At 42.7% G+C, this 23,288-nt stretch overlaps 1 pseudogene; it reads right to left on the reverse strand.

The window, feature by feature from the left end:
- Positions 1-428: 428 nt before the first annotated feature.
- On the reverse strand, positions 429-20,830 carry LOC121488687 (annotated as a pseudogene).
- Between the last annotated feature and the right edge of the window lie 2,458 nt (positions 20,831-23,288).

The following is a 23,288-nucleotide window of genomic DNA, read 5'->3' on the forward strand; positions in this document are numbered from 1 at the left end:
TGAACTTATGCAAATAATTATAATTGATTTCCCATTTTGTCCTTGCCACAAGCCCTGGCCAAACCCTCTGGGTATGAACTTACATTCATAACTCACATCTGGCATTAATACCCCCCAGGGCCTGTACTTGTTTTACTACCAATTTTGCCATTAAGAAAGCCTCTTGCTGTTTAGCACCCAACCCCCTTGGTTTCCCTTCTTAACCAAGGCATACAAAGGTCTTAGTATCTGTGCCAGAATGGGATAAGAGGTCTCCAGTAACCCAATGAACCAACAAAAGCCTATAATTCTCTTACTGTTTTAGGGATTGGGAGGGCTTACATTTGATCAACGACCCCCTCTAGCATCCTTTTGGTCTTCCCCAGAATGACATTCAGGAGCTTTACTGATTGACCCAGCCCTTGGATCCTGTAGATTTATCTCCCGTCCTATGGCCGGTTGCGTGCAGGGTGGTGGGTCCCGTGCAGGGTGGCAGGCTGCTGTGGCTCGTGCCTGGGGCACTGACGGCACCTGGGCCCCGAGCCCTGGAAGCCAAGGGCGTCTGGTGTGGAAGACTGGTACGCCTCAGCTGTGCCGCCACTGTGGGCCGCTTTGCCAAGGCCACTTAGGATGCCACTTCCAAGACCTACAGTTACCTCTGCCCTAATCTCTAGAAAAAGAGAGTGTTCACCAGGTGTCCCTCTCAGGGACTCACTGAACATCTTGTGAATCTTGTGAAGACCACACCACAGTCTCCGAGCAGAGGCCCCAGGCTGCAGCCGCGGCCACCACATAATTTCATACAAGAAAAATAAAGGGACTTAAAGCCTATTTAAAAAGATTGGTAGAGAGATGGATAAAAACAGAAAGACAGACAGAAAGGCCACCTGTACACCAGAGGATCGCTACTCCTTATCTAAAGGGGCGCCTTCTATGGGCCAGAGGGGAGAACAAGGAGGAGAGCCGAGCTGGAGTCCCTGTCCTGAGCCTTCCTACACTGCAGCTCATATTTTGTAGGAGTTGATTATTTATTACATATCTCACAGGGGCATGTAGCAGGTGCACAGAAAGTGCTAGGAAAGGCAACACCGAGTAAATATTAGGCCTTTAAGATCATCACTTCAAGGGCAACATAATTTCTGGCATCATTAGTTTAAAATGAATTATTTGTTCTCTCATCCGTATCTCACTTGAGTGATAAGGGGTTTTTTCCCCCATTTTTTTCCCAAGTGAAGCAATGATTGTGTTTTTTAAAAATCTGAAAAACAGTTATATAAGTAAAAGTGTTATGTGTACTCAGTGACCCACCTGAAATGGCCACAGATCTTGTGCACTCAGCAGCTCACATGATGGACATTTCTGGGGGTTCCCTGGCCAGCTCACGCGGATTTCCTCCTCTGTGGGAATTGTCTATGATACTCAGAAATGACTTGTTTTTACCATGAGACACCGTCCCAAGTCCTGGCTATTCAGTTCTTCCTTGAGTTCCATTAGAGACCACACGATCCTTACAATAAGTTTCTTAATCTGCTTATCTGAGTTTCATTTGGATTTTGCCACTCAGATGAATTTTAATGCAGCAAGGTGAGACAAAAGATTATTTTTAACAGCATCAGAATTTCTCTTAGGGATAGAACTGTTTTCCCTGAGAAGAAAATACCTTCCAAAGTAGTTTAGAATTTATGGTAAAATATCTAAGACGGAACTTGGCAGGAAAAAGCTGCACTGCTACCAAAAGGATTCAGCAGGAACTTGACATCAGAGGTGAGCAGTGCATTGTGTGTTTGTGGCAGCTGAGGATAAGGGCAAAGAGAGTACATATAGTATAGATCCCCAAAGCTAAATAATTCAGCAAAAATGGAAGGTGATCCAGAGGTGATCAAACACTGGGCTCCTTTGCCCAAACCCCAGGAGAATTGGCGGGACTCAGAGAAATCACAGCCCACGGAGTAGCTTTATTCCACTTTTATTTTTATTTCAGAGATTAGGCTACTTCTGGTATTACAGAAGTAATTAGGCTACGCTGGAATTATACCTACTAGGACAAATGCTAATCAGCACATTTTCTGATTTAAAACCACCAGTTTTTATGCGCTTGTCACACCTTAATATCATCTTACATTTGTTTTCCCTAAATGTTGTACTTCAGTTTGACCCTTAGTAATGATCTCAGTTATCGATCTAATTGGCCAAACCAAATATATTCATGCAGCGTGTGTTTACTAAGCATCTTCTAGGAACTGCACTTACAAGTTCAATGTCACCTAGATTCATGGATCTTAAAGTCTAGCTGGAGAGAGAGAATATTTATTGCAACAACAAACAAATAATTTAAAATTGTGACCAGCACCATAAAAGATCAGGTAGGATATAGAGAAGAACAGGGCTGGGGGAACTATTTTAGATACAGTGGCCAAGGAACATATTTTTAATGAGCATGAAGAGCAACCCAGCATGGAAGGAGGGTTACAGGTGAAAAGAGAGCGTGTGTGAAGGTTCTGAGGGGGAAAAGATGGGTCACGTTTGAAAGGCAAGAGCAGGGTTTCAGAATTGTAGTTCTGCGTCAGAGGAGGGAGCGATCTGATAAGGACTTGGGAGAGAAAGCCCTTTCCAGAAATTTTTCCATTCCAGTGAGCAATTCAATTTGGGCATGACAGTAGACATATTTCCTATATTTAAATCATTTCCTCCATCTCCCATAACCCAGGGCCAAGCTTGGAGAGCTGACTTCACACAAAATGTGATACCTCTCCTTTGTTGTGGAGTGCATAAGAAAGTTGCCACCACCAAACTGCGTGCCCTTATCCTACTGACGCTACAAGATGACGTGTGCTACAATACATCCTTATTCCTCTTTGCTTCCAGAAGCTGCATGTGAAGACTGACCCGGATTGAAGCCACACATCCCAGCCCATGAAAGTGCTAAACATGAGCATAATCACAATGAGGCAGGGCAGCTACCATGGGATCCTTCGTTTCCTATGATAAAGGGAGAAGTTACCAGAAGACAAAACCAAAGTGCTTACAAAGTGGAAGTTGAAGGGCTCCTGTGGGTGTGACAATAATTCACCAATGAGAAGGATGTTATTTGCCTTTTTTGGTAGCAGCTAGCTTGTAGAAAAGTCATGATATTAAAATTCTCAAGTTACTGAAAGGAAATCTTATTCTTTATGTGGGAATGTTATCACCATATCCTTCATGCTTTCCTGGAATTTCTGTTATCTGATGATGGTTGGGGCAAAAGGCTTTTAGATGATAAGCAAGAAATCTGGGTCTTCTCCAAAGCCTGTGATCTTGGGCAAATCTTTACTCCTGGGGGGGCCTTGTTATCCCCATCTCTACAATTAAGGACTCAGAATAACTGTTTTCTGGCATGTCGTCCAGTTCTAAATTCAGCGATACTATGGGAAAACACAGTGATGTTGTAAAACGATTGGGAAAGATTGGAGTCAGCAGAGCTCGATGTGAGTTTTAGCACGAAGTCATGGTTCAGGTCTCAAAACAATTCTTAACCTTTTGAATCTCAGTTTCCTCATTTCTAAACCAAAATCACAAAAATAACACAAAACTAAATTATGTCTGGTTGAGGTCAAACGAAATGGCAGATGGGAAAACTGCATAAAACCCAAACCTCAGCATGTATGTGAGTTTTATTACTATAATTATGATGATGAAAGTAAACATAAACAATACCAACCACATTTCCTGATCATCTCACAGGCTGTGAATAGGGGGTCTCTCTTTTTTTAAAATATTTTATTTATTTATTTATTTATTCATGACAGACACAGAGGGAGAGAGGCAGAGACACAGGTAGAGGGACAAGTAGGCTCCACGCAGGGAGCCTGATGTGGGACTTGATCCCGGATCCCCGGGATCACACCCTGGGCTGAAGGCACCACTAAACCGCTGAGCCAACCGGGCTGCCCAAATAGGGGGTCTCTTAATCTTCATGCCAACTCTTCGGGTTAGTATGTTTACTCTCACCATTTCCTGGAGATGGAAACTGAGACAGAGGAGTTTGAATGACATAGCAGTGACAAAGAGGCCACACAACTAGGTGGTAGCAGAAGGCAGTTGTACTCAGACCATAGTTTGGCTTCTCTATAAGTTCTAATCTGAAAAACTTAAAGTGAAAGGACATGATATGCTTTTTTTAAAAATTAATTTATTTTAGAGAGAGAGAGAGAGAGGGAGTGCCCATGTAGGAGCAGGGGATGGAGGGAGGAAGAGGAGCGGGAGAGAGAATCTTAAGCAGACTCTGCAGAGCCCAGAGCTCTGGGGGCTCAATCTCACCACCCTGAGATCATGACCGGAGTCGAAACCAAGAAACCAAGAGTCAGATACTTGACCAACAGGCGCCCCAAGGACATCATAGGTTTACTGTGACCACGAAGGATGGTTAGTTCTACTCCTAAAGCTTCTTCAGTCGTACCCTAAATCGAAAAGCCTAGGTATTTTGTTTTTGGTAAAATTATCCCAAATAATTCACAGATTCTCAATCTTGCAGCAAAATATACTGGTTTTAAAATTTTTCCTAAAAGTCATACATCAAAAAAAATCAAGATGACCAGCACATAGAAATCCTATCCGTAGAGAAATTTTGGAAGGGAAATGTAGCAAGTTTAAACATACAGTTCCCAAACCTCAGGAAACCAAAAATAAATGCCCAAATGAGGAACAGCAAAACAATGCCCATGGTTATGTTCTTGTGCTGTAGAACCTTAATGTCTGTGAAGCCATCCCATTTCCCCACCCCCATCTCCAGCGAGCACTTAGGAAACTAACGGCTGCGTCTCCATCCAAATCAGGCTTCCGCACCAAGGCTGCGCTAATGACAGGCATGTTCCTGTGGCAGAATTTCAAAAGCAGCAGGCAACAATTTAATTAGTACTAAGTCAATAAATCTCCATGAACTCTAGCAAGTCAGAAGAACATAAGCCTCGCTAGCAATTATCAGCAAAAGATTATTCATGTAGAACCATGATGTGCAACATTTGGCAATAGCCAACATGAAATATTTATAATTTTCTGAGAACGACTAACAATGAAGAATGGCATTAAAATGCATCAGAATTAAGTCTCCTAGGATCCTTGACTTAAAAAAAAAAAAAGTCGCACAAAAGGATACAAGACACAGGGAACCCCTGATTGAGAAATGGTCATGGACAGACGACTCACAAAATAATTTCACAGGTGCTTTGCAAAGTTTTTCTGAAAAAAGGTGCCTGCAGGACTATTTTATGTAGCAAAATGCAGTCCTGGTGGGAGTGGGTGGCACTGTGTTACTCATGTGTGTGTTGTATAGAGCCGCTTACCATATAATTCGCTTGTTTGAATAATTCCTTAACATGAAGCAGCCCTTGGAATCTGCCCCAGACCTCATTTATGGATGTTAAACACGGCTTTGGGTGAAGAGGTGATTTTCAGCTTCAGTGGAAAGTAGTGTAATCTGAGAATTTGTGAGTTTTTGTCAAAGAATCTAATGAGACAAGCCAGAGGAGCATGCGTACTAGGCACCCCTGCCTCACCTCCCTCAAGGTACGTGCACCACCCCCACACACCTGCAGGCACAATTCAATTCGAATCCTGCAAATGTACTCTGGTTAAGGGTGACCCCTGGACTGCCTTGAAGTAGAACTTAAGATGTCCCCCTACAAAGCCCTAAAAACAACTCAATTTCCAAGAGCGGTAGACGAGTGGAATGTCATTTTTCCTGCATTCTTATAGGATTGCTCTTAATACCTGTTCTTTTTAAGGTTTTCATGGCTCGTCCTGCTGACCTTGCTAGGCACTACAGGTTAGGGTTGTCTGTGAGTGATGGAAAATTCAAAATAATATTTTCTTAAACGAGACAAAAGTAAGAGTCCCAGTAGGTGGTAAAGGCTAGTGTGATGGTTGCCAATGGCCCAGAGCCCCTCATCTTGTTGCTCTGCAGGTCCTGGCCTCCCCTCATGGACCAGGTGGTAAAAGCCACATTCCATCAAGAATTGGTGTAGATACGTTCCATCCCCTTGAACCTGGCCAGGCGTTTAGAAAGTGGCAAAAGTGATGCTATGTGACCTCCCAGGTGGATAGAAATGGACATGAAACTTCAGCCAGCTCCTCGTGGGACATTTGTCCTGGTAGCCTGCAGCTATCGTGTGCGACATCTGACTACTATGAGGTGTCTATGGGGGAGGAAGAGAGAGAGTGGATGGGAAGCTAGGCAGAGGAGAGAGACAGGCTGGCAGGGAGGGAGAGAGAAGCTGGGCAAGGCAGTTATTTGATTATTCAGAACTATTAAAATTCCATTGCTGTTCCAAAATGGGTAGAACAAATATTAGGGGACAAATCGCGGTCTCAACTGTGATACAGATGCTGCAGCACAGCAGCTTTTTACAAATGTTGACAATTTCTTGCAATTTGGCAACACAAAAATTTGGTTTCCAGTTGGTGCAGGATTATCAGGCTTTATAGATAATTCTATAGATATTGAAAGCTGAGCACTCTTCCATTTACCTTGGGCAGAGGGTACTCTTGAAATATGTCTTGTTTGCCCAGTTCTTCCCAGACCTGTTTTCTGATGAAAAAGACTTTTTTAAATAAAAGTAATATACAAACCATATAAAACCCTCAAGTGGTATAGAACAGTGCAAAATGAAGAAATCTTTGTCCTCCGTACCACACCCCTCCAAAAAAAACCCCCTCATTTCTCTTTACTCAGAAGGGACTACTACTGACAGTGTCTTATGAATTCTCCAGAAATTTCATTCAATGGCCGTACTATCTATCAATCAATTGATGGATTAATTGATCTCAACATACAAACAAGCCTGTACTGATGTGGTGTGCTATAAATGCTCCCATAAACTTTCCAATTTTTCCACATGAAAGCATATTTTGGAAATCTTTCCACATGAAAGAAACTTTTTTTATTGATACACAAACATTGAATGTGTTTAAATTATAGAATTTCATAAATTTTGACACATGTGTACACTCATGAAGCTATCATCACAATCAAGATAATGAACGTATTCATCACCTCCACGTGTTCTCCCGCCCCTTCCTTCCAGCTTCAGCCCACATGCCAGGCAATCGCTGATCTGCTTCCTGTCTTTATAGATTAATTTGCGATCTTTAGCATTTTATGTAAATGGACTCATACATTAAGCGCTTTATGTGTATGTGTGTCCATCTTCTTTTACTCTGAGTAATCATTTCGGGAATTAGCCATGTTGTTGCATGTATCAATAGTTTGTTTCAGTTGTGTGCAGAGTACTATTCTATTATATGGATACACGTTAATTTACTAATCAAATTCATCTGGTGATAAATACTTGGTTTGTTCCCAGTTTTTGTCTATTATGTATAAAAACCGAAATATGCATTTGTGTCCAAATCTTTGTATGGACAGATGCTTTCATTTCTTTAGCTAAACAAGAAATAGAATGGCTAGATCATACGGTAATTGTGTTTTTTCATCTTCCTAAGAAATTGTCAAAATGTGTTTCGAAATTGACTGTATCATCTACCTTCCCAGCAGCAGTGAATGAGAGTTCCATTTCTTCTACATCCTCAACTCTCTGACTTTTAAATTTTGGACATTCTGGTAAATGTGTGCACATACTCATTGTAGCTTTATTTTGCATTTTCCTGATGATTGATTATATGGAGTATCATTTCACATGTTCACCTGCCATTCGTATATCTTCTTTGTTCCATCCAAATCTTTTGCTCAATTTTAAATCGGATTATTTTTCTTACACTTGTGTTTTTGAGATTCTTTACTTAATCTGGATGCTACGGCTTATCTTTTCATTATCTTAGGTTTCTTTGAGAGTAGAAATCATCTTTGATGATATACAATTTTTCATTTATTGGTTGTGTATCTAAAAAACCTTTGCCTAACCCATGGTCACAAGTATTTTCTCCCATGTTTTTCCTTCCAGAAGTTTTATAGTCTTCATTTTCTATTACAACACATTTAGATCTATCATCAATTTTGAGTTAATGCTTATGTATAGTGAGATACAAATCAAGGATAATTTTTCTTTCATATGGGTATATACTTTTCTAGCACCGTTGGTTGAAGAGACTACCCTTTCTCCACTAAATTGCCCTTTCAACTTGAAAATTTGAAGAAACAAATGACCATATGTGTGTGAGTCTATTTCTAGATTCTGTTCTATTCCGATCTGTTTGTTTATTGTTGTGCACTGCACTGTTTGGATTGCTCTAGCCTTAGAGTATGTCTTGAAGTCAAATAGTGTAAGTCACCCAACTTTGTTCCATTACAAAGTTTTAAAAAATTATTCCAGACATTTTGTATTTCCTTATAAAGCATATAATCAGCTTATACATTTCTATCAAAAAAGCACACTGGGACTGCAATTTTGGGAATTGACATCTTGTACTATTACTATACATCCACTACTATCCTAATAGACAAGACTATTGAGTCTTCTGATCCATGAACATGGTATATATATATATATATATATATATATATATATATATATCCATTTATTTACATGTTTACTTTCAGCAATATTTTGACATTTTCAATTAACTGATCTTACACATCTTTTCAAAGATGAATTGGAAGGTATTTCATATTTTTGTTACTATTGTCAAAGGTATTTTTAAAATGTTTCAATCTCCAATTGTTTGTTCCTAGTATATGGTGTTGTAACTGAATTCTGTGTATTGACCTTGTATCCTACAACCTTATCAAATGCACACATTTATTTCTAAACACAATTTTGGTGGATTTTCTAGGATTTTCAACACCATTGTGTCATTAGTGAATTGACAGTTTCACTTCTTCCTTTCAAATCCGAATTTGAATGCCTTTTATTTCTCTTTTTTTCCTCATTGCACTGGCTAGAACCTCCTGCATTGTGTTGAATACAGGTGGTTCAAACATACATTCCTGCTTTGTCCTTTACCATTAAGTGTGAGGTTATATGTAGGTTTCTCATAGATATACTGTATCTGGTTGACCAAGTACCCTTCTACTGTGAGTTTGCTGGAAGCTTTCATCAGGAATGGATGTGGATTTGTTAATGCTTTTTTGCATCTGTTGAGATGATCATGTTTTTTTCTTATTTAGATTTTTGATATATTTACTTACATTGGTCAATTTTACAATATAAAACCAAGTTTGAGTTCTTGGGAAAAATTCAAGTTCTCTGGCCCCTTTAAATGGCCCCAGGATGCAGGCACTGGCACTCTAATTCTAGGAACTGCATTCCTGCCTCCCTAAAGCCCTGTTCATGCTCTCCTTTCCAACTCAAAACCTCAGCTTCTGATTTTCTCCTGGTCTTCTTCATGGGCAGTGTGGCTTAGATCTGCTTTCCCAGCTTTCATCTCAGCTTACCTTCCAGGACAACACTTCTAGTACTTGCCTTCCAGCAGGGCACCTTAGAATTTGGGCTAGAGGCACCCACCTCAGACTTTGTGGGACCAACAATCTAGCTTTGCTTTGTGGGACCTTCCTCTCCAGCCTCTCTCAACAGAGTGGCATACACTTTCATAAATGTATTTTTTCATCTGTAATTTTATTAGCTCTCCTATTTATAACACGGAAGAGAAAATTACAAATAAAAATAAGATATATAGTCAAGTACCTATATGATTATGTCTACAAATGTACATATTAAATAATAAAAATTATAGAATTACATAAAATTAAGCATAAAGTAATGTAAATAAGCACAGTACTTTGAAATATTGAATACCAAAAATCCAGTCTAGAGTAGAATAGAAAGGAATTTGCTTTATGTCTGTGACTTATTTTTTCTGAATAATGTGTGACAGAAAAAAATAGATGTCTAATACAGTTCAATAGTCCAGATTCCTGACTCTTTTGATGTGATTATTGTACATGTGTATGTAACTGAGGGAAAAGACTGCTGAATGTAGAAAAAATTGTTTTAAAATTCTACAAAAAAAACCTATCCCATAAAGTAAGGAGGCTAAACCAGAGAGAGTAAATTACCCATAAGAAATGGCCACACAAGAAGTTAGGAATTAGCAACACAACCAATTTTTCTGAATACAGACTAATAACTGTGGACTGTTGCCCACATCGCAAACATCGTGTTCCAAGAGTGTGCTTTCAATTGGTTTTCTGGACCTCAGCACCCCGTTCTCTATGGAAGCAATGTTTTAAGAATTTGCAGGCTGGTCTTTGAGACCGGTGGTCCCTTTATCTACTACGTAAAAGCGCTAGATATTGACAAACAAAACTGGGAAGAAAAATACCACCGGATTGTCAGGAATTTTTTAAAAAATGAAAATGAAAGAAACTATTGAGTGATTTTGTTTTTAAAGTGTGAACTCTGTTGGCAGCTGAAGAGGAGTTGCTTTCCTGTCATGAGGCTGAGGAGGTGGATAAAGACTAATCTGATTCCGAAGACATTTCTGGATTTTAAAGATTGGTGGCACTATTTATCATCATATAATTGCTGGAGAAAATACATGCCTTTTCTTACCACAGGTGTTTTTCTTTCACTCTTCACCTATGAGTTAAGGTTGTTGTTGGTTTTTTTTTTCCCTTACCTTAGAAAGACAGCAGGGAAAGAGGTGGCAGTAGAGAATTTCTTGTCTGCCAGGGTGGCATAGAACAAGATAGAACAATTAGAGAAAAGAGTGTCTTACAAGACACAAGAGTGTCTATTGACAGAGTTGGGCAGCTAAATTAGGGGGATGTGATCCTCTGGAGGGAAGAGGAAGAAGGAAGGATGTGACTGAACCTGTCCGTGGAAGTTGCCAGAGGACAGGGACCATGGTGGCACCTGCAGCCTTGGTTGGGGCAGTGAGGAGCCTTCAGAGAGGAACCCCAGTGGAGTGTGCAAAGATCTCATGCTTATAATCTAAAGAGAGAGGTCCTAGTTTTGTATGAATATTTAATTTGTAAAAGCTACATCAATCAAACAAAAATTGTACATGCCTTTACATGTTTCCAGAGACCAAACATCAGCAAGGAAAAGGAAAAACCTTCAAAAGAAAAAACACTTAACGAATCACAGGTAAATATTTATGCAACTTTTAAGAGCTCTGCTGCCACATTTGAGTTTAAAATGCTTTGATATTTAAAAAAAAAAGATTTATTTATTCATGAAAGATACAGATAGAGAAACGCAGAGACACAGGCAGAGGGAGAAGCAGGCTCCCTGCAGGGACACTGATGTGGTACTTGATCCTGGGTCTCCAGGATTAGGCCCTGGGCTGAAGGCAGCGCTAAACTGCTGAGCCACCCTGGCTACCCCTTCAGAGTTTTTTTTTTTTTTTTAAGATTTATTTATTTATTCATGATAGACATAGAGATAGAGAGAGTCAGAGACACAGGCAAAGGGAGAAGCAGGCTCCCTGCAGGAAGCCTGATGCAGGACTCGATCCCAGGACCCCAGGATCACACCTTGAGCCAAAGGCAGATGCTCAACCACTGAGCCACGCAGGTGGCTCAAAACCCTTTGATATTAAGGTGCGATCCGAAATAGGATTCCTTTTGAAAACCATGGATCGAGAGCAAGAAAAAGAGTACTGTTGGGAATACTTTGGGCAAGCATTTCTTTTATACCCACCAAGCTAGGGATGGGGGTTGTCCACAACAGAGTTCCCTCCCTTGAGGATCTCAGGGCACATGTGACAACGCAGACAGAAACTCCTAGTTGCCATGCAGAGTGACAAGTGGCATTTAAGAGAGAGAATGTATACACTGCTATGGAGGACCAAGGGAGAGCAGAAAGATTGACAAAGCAAGAGATTCCAGAAAATCTCCTCCAAGACAACTGAACCTTTGACTTTGCCCAGAAGGACCTCCTCTTACCAATGTCCTCGAGGTCATTGTGCTTGCAGGTGCTGTCTCTTGCATTTCCTTCTTCCCTTTGCCCGTGTCTGCTTCAGCCACCTTGGTCTTGGCAAGTGGCAGGGGAAGGGGAGAAAAACGTTATTAAGTGGAGCCATTTTCATCACAAGATGCTACATCTGCAGATAGAACAGCCTCAGTAAAAATAGCTGTGGCTAAAAATATCAAGTCAGCTACAGTGCCCCCCCGAGCCATTCTGCATCCATACTTGTTCCAGTCAAAGGCTGAAACCAAGCACAGTGCATGGAATCTGTAGCCTCCATTTGGGAACGCCAGTGCCATCCCTCCATGAAATAGGTACCCCCATCCAATGGTCATTTGCTGCTTGGAATAAGTATCATCAGCTGAGGTTGAACAAAATCATTATTCACTCCTTCTTCACACATTAAGGAAGTATTCATTGAACACCTACCATGTCCTGGATGTTTTCCTTCACTTTGGGGCAAAAATTCCTAAACTTGAGTTCCTCTCAGCGTACTTCTAGGTTAATTAGAATTTTTCAGATATGGTACATTCAAAACAAAATATAGAAATGAAATGGATAGTGAGGAAATAAATATAGCTGCCATTACAGTCTATTTTTTTAAGGATTTCATTTATTTATTTGACACAGACAGAGTGTATAAGAGGGGGAGCTGCAGGCAGAGAGAGAGGGAGAAGCAGACTCCCCCACTGAGCAGGGGGGAGCCTGGTGTGGGGCCCGATTCCAGGACTCTGGGATCATGACCTGAGCTAAAGGCAGATGCTTAACCAGCTGAGCCACCCAAGTGCCCTACGCTTTGTTTTAATTTGAATGCATTTATTGATCTCATGGATGGCCCTTTTAATAAGTGAAGTTATGCTTTAAACTTAAAAATACTTTACTAGTAACATAGTATTTTATTAATTTTGTATATTAGCGTACCATCGCTGAAGCAGTTTGAAAACCACTGATCTATGCTAGTGTCCTACACCTTATGGGAATCCCTTCCAACAGCCTGTATCCGTGGTCATCTGTCTTGGCCCTCCAGGGACAAGGCATAGCCCATTCCATTTTCAGAAATTCTACTAGCAATTTTTTCTTGTTACCTTTGTTACCTCATACTTGGATTTTTTGCTGACCAATCCCTCACTTTACTTTCCATGAAATCCCATGGGAGCATCTGTTTTTGTTGTATTCTCACACCTGTTATTACAGAAGCTCCTCTGCTTTTATGATCTAGCTGGGCTTTGTGAAATGAATGACCCCAAAACTTCCAGGCTTAAAACAAAATGCAGGGTCTGGTGGTTTTCCTGGCTGTCCCTGGGCTTGCTTGCGTGTCTGGGTTCAGTGGGCTGATGGGCTGGGACCCCAGCCAGGTGTGTCTTGGTTCTCCTCCCCATGCTCTTTCCACACTCCTAGCTTGGGCTGCTCTACAGCTCATCGATCTCAGTGTAGTTGGACTTTTTACCCAGCAGCTGGCTCCCTGGAGAGAGAGCTGAAGCTGCCAACCTTGTAATCCTGGGCTCAGAAGTCCCAGGATGTCATTTCTTTTGCATTCTGACAAGGACAGAAGTTAAATAAAATAAGTTGCAAGGCCAGTCTGGATTCAAGGGGAGAGGAAATAGGTTCCAGGGCTCCACTGGCTTGGAAGCAAGCAAGGGCAAGTGTCAAAGGTGAGAATGTTGGGGGCCATATTTGCATACAACCAACCACACCCTGAAAACCATTTTTTTTCCTTCTGTAGGTTCTAATGGCTAAAAGAAATTTATGGCTGTGGTCCTCCAATGTGTTCTCAGCATGTAGCTGAACAAATTATTCTTTTAAGACCTTTAAAATCAGCGTCTTTTCCTCCTTACTAATATAAAGGAAGCACAACATAACCTCTAACTTTTTGGGGTCTCTGGCTGGGCCCAACAATTAAATAGACATAAGATTGATGAACAGGAGAAAAGCACAAGCGTTTCTTTTTCCATGGACATGGAAGTCTCCACAAAAAAACAAACAAAAACCCCCAAAACACAAAGACTCAAAAAAAGTGTCAAAATAGAAATTCTTTTATGCCAAGTGAACAAAGAGTGAACAGGCAATTATGAAAAAGTAACTAAGTGACATGGAGAAGCTAAAGGAAGACACACAATCTGTGTGTACAGAATCCTCTTCGGCCTCATTCCTCGTCCTGGCGATAAGAATGTTTCTTTCCTCCTGATACAGAGAGGACAACTCTCATAGGGGAGTTTTTATCTTGCTTTCAGGAAGCAAAGAGGAGGTCAGGGTATCTTTCTTGGCCCTGCTGGTTTTCAGTGCCTTCAGCTCCAAATAATCCTTTTTTTAAAAAAAAGATTTTATTTATTTATTCACGAGAGACACAGAGAGAGAGGCAGAGACAGAGGCAGAGGGAGAAGCAGCCTCCCTGCAGGGAACCTGATGCAGTACTCAATCCCAGGACCCCAGGATCACGACCCGAGCCAAAGGCAGATGCTCATCCACTGAGCCACCCAGGTACCCGCTCCAAAGAATTCATACACCAAAGTGGCATATTTACGGGTGGCCTATACTACTGAAGCCTTCGGTAGTACAACTTCTGACACCTGTAACTCGACACCTATTTCCAAATTAGATCAATTCCAAACATAAGGGAAATCTGCTGCGCAGACATCCCCTCCCCAGGACGACTGGCACATGCTCTGGAGTTTCCCAGCAAACAATTTGTTTATGCAGGTTGGTCACCCAGGAGAGGTGGCAAAAGGGAGCGGAGTCCAGTCCTCGTTCCCTCACTAAGCCTTGTACCCCTGTGCAGGACTGAGTCTTCTTGCAGAAATTTGCAGCTGCTCCATGTGCATTGGACACAACACCATAGTGTGCAGATCCAAAGAGGCCTGGGCATCTATGCCTTGTCACCATGACTTGTCTCCAAGTCATAGTGGCTTGCTACTTTCACCATGTTGAAATGCTGGGTGGCCTACCAGCGTTTTTCTTAAACCTGCCAAGCTCTCTCCACTCCCATTTTTTTCACTTTGGTAATTTTTCTTCCCAATCTTTTGCTAAATGTTCCTGACTGATTAGAGTAGCTCTTTCAACACATTCTTCGGGATACTAAATTGTTCTATGCGATGTTGAGTTAATGTCTTCTGTGCATGTGATTTTCTTGCAAGTTATCTATTGTTTCTGTGGTTGTTTCCATTGTGATCGTGTGCTTTTTCAAACGAGCATTTTAACAACCTTATTGTTTTTGCTTTTGTTGGAGGTAATCGAATAAAGAGTGCTGATAAAAGTCCCTACATACTAAATATAAATATAACAAACACACACTGGACTAATGGCTAATGCCAGGGGCCAAACTTCATAGTTTTGCTACATTCAGAATAAAATGATGGTACGTAATTGTTACTGCCCTCTGCTGGTTCCTGTTTTTGCTCTAAAAATAGTTCTGCTCCCATTTGTGAAGGCTTGCAAGTTCCGGAGGTAACTATAAAGAACAGTCTTTGGGAGACTCCGTGGAGGAGTATGATTCACTGTTTTACAAGCACTAATTGTCTGCTCTTAGAGTGCTTAAGTGCTCACGCTTCGAGTCAATTTTTAAAGTAATTGTGTTTTTGTAAAAATAGCATTTTATGAGTTGAATGAGTCTTGAAAACCTTAGTTAACATAGTTAAGCCATCTCAGCCAAATCATAACCTTTTTTTTTTTTTTTTTAAGAAAAAAGATTCAGGGACGCCTGGGTGGCTCAGTGGTTGGGGGTCGGTCTTCAGCTCAGGGAGTGATCCTGGGGTCCTGGGATCGAGTCTTGCATTGGGCTCCCCATAGGGAGCCTACTTCTCCCTCTGCTTATGTCTCTGCATCTCTGTGTGACTCTCATGAATAAATAAATAAAATCTTTAAAAAAAATTAAAGCAAAAAGATTCAACAGCATCTACAGCAAATAATTTTTGGAGTAACTTTCAATGTAAAGACACTTTACCTCTTTTGATGCTACAGCAAGGTAAGCTCATTCTCTCTCCCCATTTTGAGCACCATTCAGGGTGGTCGCTCTTAAAGAGCGTCTCCACATAGTTCTGATCTAACATGACTGCTGTGCGTGGCTCTCCCAAAGGAGATGTTGCCCTTCCTTCCTTGGGGACCCAATGGGCCTGGAACCTATTTCTGCCACAGGTAAGTCACCTTAGTGAATGTCCTGGCTGCCTCCTCTTGCTCGCTGGGAGGCTCCATTGAGGTGTGTCTTTTTTTTTCTTTTTATAAATGTATTTTTTATTGGTGTTCAGTTTGAGGTGTGTCTTTTCTGAATCTCTGCGTGAGCACCTGCCTGAGTGCCTTAATACATGCTTAAATGCTTAATAAAGAGTCGTTGGAGAAAATAAGTGTCCCTAACTATTCCTCAGAGCTTGGTACACCACCATCCGCGCCTCGGTTTTCTGGCTCTGTTTCAGGTCTTTTCTAGTCTCTCCAACTGCTCTGGAGAAGTGGAGGAAGTCAAATGGTTTATTTTGATGATAATTGCTATTTTTAATTTGATCAGCATTGCTTCATAAATGAGGGCAGCCAGTGACTGCTCCTTTTAACTATATTTCCACTGACATTGCATATTTAAAGGCTTGTGGAGAAATAGCATCTCCTGTTTTTGAGCAAGAAGCCAGTGAAGTAGCCAGGTTGGGGGGACATCGGGGTCAGAGCACTCCCTCTGCCACTCCCTGTGGTGTGGCTTTGGGGGCCCCCCACATACGTGGGCTCCATTTCCTTGCCTTTTGGTGACAAGACTGGATTGAATGACCTCTCAGCTTTCAGCCAAGTCTAATGACTTCCGATTCTACTGAAATTTTATCATATGGAAGAGCCATGACTTGAGTGTCGGTCTTTAGACTCTTGGACCAGTGATCTTTCCACTCCAACAATTGGTTTCTCCTCTTTATACACCTTATAGAGTCTCTACAATTAGAAGCAAATTAGCTTTGAAAGTGTGGTACTAGAGTGCTAATTTAAATCCACTGTCTACTAGGATTCCATTCTCTTGTTCTTGATGTTTGATAGCCATGTTCACTTACAGCAAATGTTCCTTTTTCCATCTTAAATTTCTCCCCTTTCTGCAGTCCTCTGCTTTTCCTCTGATTTAATTGTATTCTGCTTCTGCTACCTTTCCAAAGTGCTAAATTTCTCTTGAATCAAAAGCTTGCGAATTTATCTTCCACAAACTTCATGAATATTTCATGCTGTTTTGTCATCTGAGTCTCTGGTGGAAATATAATACAGTAACAGAATAAGTGAAATAAAGCTTCCTGGAATAATTACCTTGTGTGACTCCCCCATGAAAAGCCCCCATTCCATCTTTCCCTAAACTCTTTCTCATATGTTTGAATCCAGTTGTGCAAAGGCCCAGCCATCAAGAAGAGAGGCCTGCATTCAGGAGTTGCTGGTTGTTGAGAAAGGTGAGGGAGGGAGTAAGATGTGAAATTATGACAGTAACCAGGCAAGGCTTTTTACAAAGGGGCTTGCATCAAAATTGAAATGCGGATACCTGTACGAGGTCAATGTGAGGATGTCTGGGAGGCGGTTGTTCTGAGGGTGGAGGATTCTACAGAGAGGTTTTGGCAGAATCATGAACATAAACATGGCACCTGCTGCTTCGGGATCTCCCTGGAAGGCAAAGTAAAAAGAGAAAAATAAAGGTTCGGGAACAGAACCCTGAACACCTTGGACTTTTATAGGATGGATGGAGTATGCAAAGCCCACAACAGAAACCTGAGTAGGAGAGTATAAGGGCATAACTGTCCTTGACATTCATTCATTCATTCCCTCAACAAAAACATACAATACATATTTTAGGACCTGGGAATTCAGAAGGATAAGAGAGACATGCTTGTTTTCCTCAAGTCTGAGTTCTAGAGGAGAGACGAATGTTAAACCTACAATTGTCCATTTACTTAATTACTCTTTGGATCAGTAGTTTTAAAGGAGCATCAAGCTTGCATGAAAAGATGGCAGGGCAACTGGACCCATTCCAGGGGATTCAAGAATGTTTTCTGAATAAATGAAGTTTGATCTGACCTCGGAAGGCTGAGTGGGCATTAGCTAGGTAAAAGGGACAGTGAGGTCACCTCAGGAAGACAGAAATGTGTGGACAGGACAGGAGAATCAAGCATTCCATCCTTTGATGCAAAGACTGGTAAGGTTGAAAGGCAGAGATCTGGGCAGACAGAGCCTTGAGAAAAGCCTGGTGACTTAGGTAGAGCACATAGGCTGGAAGATGGTTCTCTCTATCCTCTGGGAAGCAAGATGCTTTTCTCCCCCAGGTCTATAGTAACTTACTTACTTACTTTATTTATTTATTTATTTATGAGAGAAAATGAGAGAGAGAGAGAAAGAGAGAGAGAGAGAGAGCATGAGCTGGGTGGGTGAAGGGAGCAGCAGGAGCCCCAATGTGGGGCTAGATCCAGGACCCCAGGATCATGACCTGAGCCCAAGGCAGGGCTGAGCCACCGAGTCACTCCTACAGTAACTTTATTATTTTTCTTTTTTTCCCAAGATTTTATTTATTCAAGAGACACACAGAGAGAGGCAGAGACATAGGCAGAGGGAGAAACAGGTTCCCTGTGGGGAGCCCCATGTGGGACTCGATCTTACAATCCCGGGATCACACCCTGAGCCAAAGGCAGAGACCATCCAGGCATCCCCAGTAACTTTATTTTAACAGAGAAATCAGGCTGCAAAAAAGTCTACATGATTGGAGTAGATGGCTATTATCTTTCCAAAGGGTGAAGCCTGCACCCAGCTGGCAGCAGACAAAGGTTAAAACCAAAGCCCGGATATCCACCCTCCTGGTTGTGGCCTGCATCGCCTGCTTGAGGTGAGATGAGGGACCGCGCAGCCACACTGAATGAAGGAAGAGGTCCAACTGGGCACAGGCGACATCTCGGCAGGAGACAAACACTCACTGAAGAGGATGCTGCACCAAAAGTGGAGTTGCCTTCCCTCTGCTAACTCTCTGATGAGAAAGGCGAGGGGAGGAGCTGTAAATCATGTTCTTCATTCTTCAAATAAGTAAACCCTACAGGATGGGGTTGATGGTCAACCAAGCGGTAGAACAGGATGAAAATCCAGGCTAGTCACAGATCTCTCTGCGCCTAAGGAAAAAAAACAGCAATGATAAGGGAAAAGAGAAGAACATTAAAATTCCTCAAAGTACTCCAAAGAAGAACCGTCTTCTTTTTTAAAAAATAAGACAGGAAATGGCATCTTATCTTTTCTTCACTGCAGTGGCATGAAAACCTGCTGGTTTTCATGAAACAGGATTTCTGAAACGAGGCCTGTGGATAAGCTTGCGGGACCACGGGAGGACAAACACGAGCCTGACTGCAAATGTGACGACGAGCCCTGCCCACAAGGCCTCTGGTAGGTGCTCCTCTCCTGCTGGATCTACAGAGGTGTCCCCAGCACCATCGGGTGCTGCCGTGAAAGCTGCTAGAATGTTGCAAAGGTGTGATCGATGGCTTTGGGTGGGGAGGCTGTGTCTCTCTTGTACGTGTAAACTCTTTTGGAACAGCTGGAGCTAAAGGATGAGCAGGACTTTGGTTTTTGAGCCACAAAATATAAGACACCTGCCTCTACCCTATTTCCCTACACGTTCTTTTCTGTGAAACACATTCAGCGTTTGAGTGTAAGTACTGGGTTCAAAGAAATGACCTGCTCACCACCAGCTGCCCTCCTTCCTTCTCCTTGTGAAGCTCACAACGGCGGAGGCCAAAGACAGGAAGGTTGTGTCTGTTCCCTCCCACCAGGGAAATAACTGGGTGACCTGGTCAATGGCATGGACAGGGGGGCCCCCCTTGCCCAGGATGACCCCTGCCACAGAGATGCGGCCAGCCCTTGTCATGTAGATGGAGAACTCCTTGGTTCTGAGCTCTTGTCTTGTGAAACAAAACATGCCATCTGGTCAGTGACATGCTGCCAGTTAGGGGAGGAGCCCACTTTCTTGAGGCTGGAGCTCAGCTAATTAACATTAGCTAATGTCACATTAGTCACATGCTCATGACACAGTCGGCCACATCTTTTACTTCCTGCAACCACTGTTTTTACAGGTCAGGAGTAGTCAATCCATGCACCATTGATTAGAGGGTTGGAATACATGGGATGATCAAAACCTTCAACTGTGACTCCACCCTTCTGGCATCAGCATCTCTGCAGACCACAGTGAAGGCTCCCACACGCTCACCATACAAGCCCACGTTCTTGGCACAGGATTGGCGGTGACCAACATTAATGCCCTGGTCGATGAAGTGGCGTACAGCCCACCATCCTTGTCACCATAACCACTGCCAAAACCTTGGGAGTATCAAAGAATGCAAAGAGATTGTTTCTCTCACTGTTGCTGTTTCCTTCCACTGCTCAGGGTGAGGGTCCACTCCCATGGGACTGTGGGCACAGGCTGCAAGAGAACACTTTGCTGTGACGTTTTCAAAACACCCTCTATAGCACCTGTGAAGTCAAAGCCACACATCTCGGGGTCATAGTGTTGATAACCCTGCAGCTATGTGGCAGTGTCCATGAAAATGGGGGTGTGATTTCTGCAAGACGATCTGGGCAGAAAGACATCTCAGCTGAACTCTAAAAATCTTTGCAGAAAATTGGCTCCAATCCTCAAGGCCCCAGTTCAAGAGAGGTCTTCAGGGTGACATACCAGCTACTTTCAACACTTAGTTGTTCTCACCCAGGGCTAGCTCTGCTGATGCTTTAAAATTTAGCAAACTCTGCAATGGGCAGCTATTCTTGGTCCAATTTTTTTTTTTTTCCCCAGAAATCTGGGCTTCTGCCTTCTGGACATGAGGAGGACATGAAGCTTTCCATTATCACCCTGGTGGGCTCCAACTCCCAGATAGATGCCTCTTCTTGCTGTTGGTGTCTCTCTTAAAGGCTTTTGGGACCCCTGGGATAGGATCTGGGGGCCCCATCTCCACACGGGTCCACCAGGAAGCCAGAGCAGCAAGCCCTGGGCTGAAGGTGGGGGTGACCCTGGGTGGCATTGGACCAGGGTGCAGCAGGACCATGGCAGGAGGAGCAGAGTGAGGGAGAAGGCAGTGGGTAGCTCCAGGGCAGAGCAGAGGGCCCAAGTGGGATGTCATTAAGCAGCAGATTAATGTGATCATATTCTGACTTTAAAAGGTCAGTGTGATTGTGGTGTTTCCTTCCTACAGAAACTGTTCTACCTCTTTCTGAACACCTTGGGATACTGATCATACACTGTGAGAACGCGCTGAATAAACACCTGACAATGATGAAGAAGCAGAGAAACAGTAGGCCCCCCTCCCTGGCCTTGGACAGAAAGGTTCCTGCACCTCCTCTGTGCTCCTGACAGCCTCACAGTTCCTAAAAGCACTTTTCCTTCTTCTTCAGCCAATATTGGTTGAAGGGAATCCCATTTGTAGAAACATCCTTAGTGATCTGCACTTTGTTAAAATAAACTCATTTCTTTCTGTTTATGTTCTGCCTAGAAATCAAGTACAGTCAATGATCGATTTCCTTCCTCTGTTGAACACTTACTTATTGAGCACATGCTGGGTTCTAGGCACTGTACTTGGCTTTTGAAGAGCCAAAATCACCACCACCGCTGACAAAATCACCTCAATACCAAGGAATGATTATATTTTGCCAAAAGTTCATACATAATGGTTATTTGGGGGGTTCTCTTAACATTCTTGCCAATAGGAAATAAATGATAAATGACAGTTAAATGTTCAAACCAGTCCAGAAAATCTTATGTAACTTCATGGTAGTAATAAAAGAAAGGTCCAGGCCCTTCTCTGTGTGCGTCTGTCTGTCCTGATGGTAAAGAGGTTGCACAATGCTTCCTTTCTACATATGAATTTCTAGCTAAAATCTTGAAATACATGAAGTCCACGTCTGGTTTCCTTCCACGTCCTTTCTACTCTCCCTCACAGTGGTGTGCTCTCTATGGATGCCCCAGCCCTCCTGCCTTCTCCTGCAGCCTGGCGTTGGACCTAGAACCCTGGCCACCTGCAGCACTGCCTGTAGGCCCAGCCCATCCCCTGGAGGTGTCCTGTCTCTTTGGACAGATGCATTCACATCTGGAAACCAAATAAATGGATGGGTGGAGGTGGGCTTAGAGAAAAGGAAGCACAGAGGCCTATGGGATTTGCAGTCTGCAGGGAAGACAGACATCAAACAATTACCTAATTATAATTGGGATAAGTATAAGCCGTTTAGGGCACTATGAAAGTATATAATACAATGATCAACCAAGCCTGGGATTAGGGAACCCTCACTGAGAAAAATGGCATTTAAGGTGACTCACGAAGCATGAATAGGAGTCTTTATATAATGTAGACAAATCCAATTCTTCCATGTGAGCTCCTCTTTTGTTCTCACCTAAATCCTTGGTTCTCCCATAAATGTCCTGGGCTCCAAAAGCACCATCCTTACCAGAACAACCCCAGGACAGGCACACTGACAAAGTGTCAGCCACCCTGGATTGAGGGCTCCCTGGAGAATCAAAACCCTCCACATGCATGCACCCTTCTGGCCGAGAGTCAGATGAACTGTGTCACCTGGGAACTCCAGTTGTGTGTATTAAGAAAAACAGGCTTAGGAGTTGGGCCACACTGGGTTCAGATCCTGACTCTACCAAAGGAGCCGTACAAATTTGAAAGCATTTCCTTCATCTCTTCCAGTTCCAATTTCCTCATTGGTAATACAGGGAGAAAACACAGCTGCCTTTTATCATTGGATCACTAGGATGATTTGACATCAATAAGCAGGAACCCTCGCTTCAACCAGCTTAAACAATAAGGAGATTTATCATCTTCCAGAAGGGGCGGTCTATCAGAACCCTGGTTGTGTTTCTCTGTGATTCTCTCGGTCCACTCTGCTCCTTGTGTAAGCTTCAACCTCGCAAGTAGCAAGATTCCAGGAATGAGATTAAAGGTCATCACAGACTAAGGAAGAGAAGCTTCTTTCCATGGCTCTCTTTTAGGAGGACACATTCCCAGAACCTCTGGCACACTTCCCCCTAAAGCTCTGTTGGCCAAAATTTGGTTATAGATTCCTTCCTGAAACAGAAACTGTCAAAAGGAATGGAAGGATTCTCGGACAAATCAGAGCCAGCCTGATGCTGAGAGCATGGGGTGACTTCTCCTGGGGCACATGGTCAGGTGGGGGTGGATACCTGAACAGAATTAGGGCTCCCTGGGAAGGAAGGAAGGGGTCAGGGATGCTGGGGAGAGTCTGCTGTAGAGTGTGGGAAGCATTCAGGAGAGTTGCTCATGAAACCCTATTACTATGTTTGACTTTTATAAATAGCTAATCAACATTGACTCGGTAAAAGGGCAATGTGGGAAGCTTCTACAGTTCTACAGAAACCAAAATAACTAGCGCATCCACCTCAGCTCGGTGGCATTTGCCAGAACAACTCCTTACTCCTTCCCCAAGGACATCCATTCTATAACAACAGGCCTGGCAGCTGATAGGTACCTGGGGGCAGGAGGAGCT

Source organism: Vulpes lagopus, chromosome 4, assembly GCF_018345385.1.
Source record: "Vulpes lagopus strain Blue_001 chromosome 4, ASM1834538v1, whole genome shotgun sequence".
Taxonomy (NCBI): domain Eukaryota; kingdom Metazoa; phylum Chordata; class Mammalia; order Carnivora; family Canidae; genus Vulpes; species Vulpes lagopus.